General features: G+C 41.2%; 1 long non-coding RNA gene across 1 annotated transcript; it reads right to left on the bottom strand.

Moving 5' to 3' along the window:
* Window positions 1-391: 391 nt before the first annotated feature.
* Window positions 392-1,900, bottom strand: LOC117366550. Its single transcript, XR_004540607.1, has 4 exons — window positions 1,849-1,900; window positions 1,663-1,697; window positions 1,115-1,202; window positions 392-488 (listed from the first exon to the last, which is right to left on the bottom strand). It is a non-coding gene; the product is annotated as an uncharacterized LOC117366550 (long non-coding RNA).
* Between the last annotated feature and the right edge of the window lie 211 nt (window positions 1,901-2,111).

Genomic DNA, 2,111 nt, shown 5'->3' with positions numbered 1-2,111 from the left:
GAGAAAAACAAAACCATAAATCCATCCTATAATCTATACAGCAGCATCCTGTTGCCTCCTAGCCGTGCCAGGCACTAAGACAGATACATAGAACAGGCCTGTATGTATACGTGATTTCTCAGAGCAATAAAATGGAGTCACAGGTTGCTGTTTTTAGTTTTACTACCCACTGATCTAAGATGGAGTTTTTCATATACACCGTGACCCAGGTATGTCAGCTAGCTAGGGATCCTTCATGACTTAGTAAAGGTGTATAGGCCCTGATATGTATAATCTAAAAATATATAAGCACAAGGTGAAAAATGGTATAAGATTTTAATTGGACAGGCCAGGAAAAGAGCATGTAAGTGGAATATCAGCAGCTCCAGTTCAATGAGATGGATGAAGAGATAGGAAGATGGATTCAGACAATGAAGTGTTGATTGGTTAATTTCTCTTTGTAAAAGAGAGCTTAACACTCACCCATGTACAGTTGTCTCACTAAATACCTGTGAAGGGAAAAAAAGTGTAGATAATTAATCACAAGGGCAAAGAAAGGTTGTATGACATCATTCTCACCTATTTTAGTTGTTGGTACTTGACCTCTGGCCTCTTGGAAAAACACAAGGCCACACTGTGCTGGGGACAGATAGCTTTGCTCTGGGGGGGGGGGGGAAGACAGCAGAGGGCCATGAAGAGACAGTTAGGGAGAGGGAAAGGGGGCTTCATTGGGGGGTAAGGTGTCTGCTAGGGGCAGACAGCTTTGCTCGGGGTGGGGGTGGGGACAGAAGGATACAGACAGCAGCCAAGGAGAGAGAGATAAAGAAACACAGACACATCTATTCTTGCACCCGTTAATTTAACGGGCTTAAAGACTAGTGACTGCATATAACAGCAGGAATGCGTGGCATGGTGTTCTATAAAGCCTAAATTATCATCAATTTACTATTGTCCCTGAAAGTCATCAAGGACACCTGTGTGAAGCGAACAATAAAAAAGAGTGAAACATGTTAGCTTTGTGAACATTTATTTCTCTCATCAGAAGAGAGACTCGGGTGTACCTCAGGTGTAGTTCTAACAGTCAAGTGAAGAATAGTAGAGTAAGCAAATAAAGGTTACCATATAGCTTTCTCACCTACAACTGTTTGGCCAGGTGCAAGTTGGGGTGCTGAGCTGCTCTTCTGGCGTCTGGCAGACACACTGGGGTGATGAGCATAGTCAACCTGAAATTAAGAATAGAGAGAAACATGTTACAAAGACCTATGTCTCCAAAATTAAACACTGAAGTTGTGGCAGAATGTCACCAACACACACCTAGAAGTAACAGTGCTAACATAACTTTGGACTCCTTATTAAAAAAAACAGCTACAGCTGACCCCTTTTTATAATAAAGATGCCTAACCCATTAGGCACTCATTAGGAGTTTTACACCTGAACCATGTACACTGATTGGATGTCCACTGAATGGCAGTGTTCCCCCCCACAACACACCCGAGCTATTGTTAACAATGAGTTAGTACACAGAACCATTCATCAACTGATTTTAACTTGCCTGTAATTTGATTCTACAAAGAATTAACTTTAGCTCTATGAGCAAAACCTCTCAGATGTGTGAACACATACATATCCATTTTGCTGCCACCATAATTTCTAACAGCATGGGTGCTCTTAGAACAAACACACCTTGACTTGAATGTGTTATCACTTTTTTGTCAGCCCTGTGGAATGGAGAGTAGAAGATATCAGAAGCAGAACTATTATAAACAATACACACAATGAAAGTCCATAAAAAGAAGTCAGTTCTTGCTGGTTGGTTTCTTTGGTTCTATCATAGGGACACCTAAGTAGCTTACAAAATATCATTCTCACCTGGACTTACTATCTGAGCTGACTAGCAAGCTGGTGCTGTGAAGCTGCTTCTAGAAAAGATAAAACAACATATTAGAATGATATGTAGCTGTTAATGGCTCTGTGGAATAGAGAGAGGTGGGAGGCAGAGATAGGAAAGAAAATTTAAAAGACTAAGACAGAGTAAAGTCTCAAACGTCTGCATAAGTGATAGGACAGAATAGAAAGGAAACTCTACTCACCTGGACCTTCATATATCCACTTAACCACGCCCATCACACCTC

This window comes from Geotrypetes seraphini, chromosome 9, assembly GCF_902459505.1.
Source record: "Geotrypetes seraphini chromosome 9, aGeoSer1.1, whole genome shotgun sequence".
In the NCBI taxonomy this organism is placed as follows: Eukaryota; Metazoa; Chordata; class Amphibia; order Gymnophiona; family Dermophiidae; genus Geotrypetes; species Geotrypetes seraphini.
Note: the sequence above shows the minus strand (reverse complement) of the source record. Positions and strands in the feature narration are given on the sequence as shown.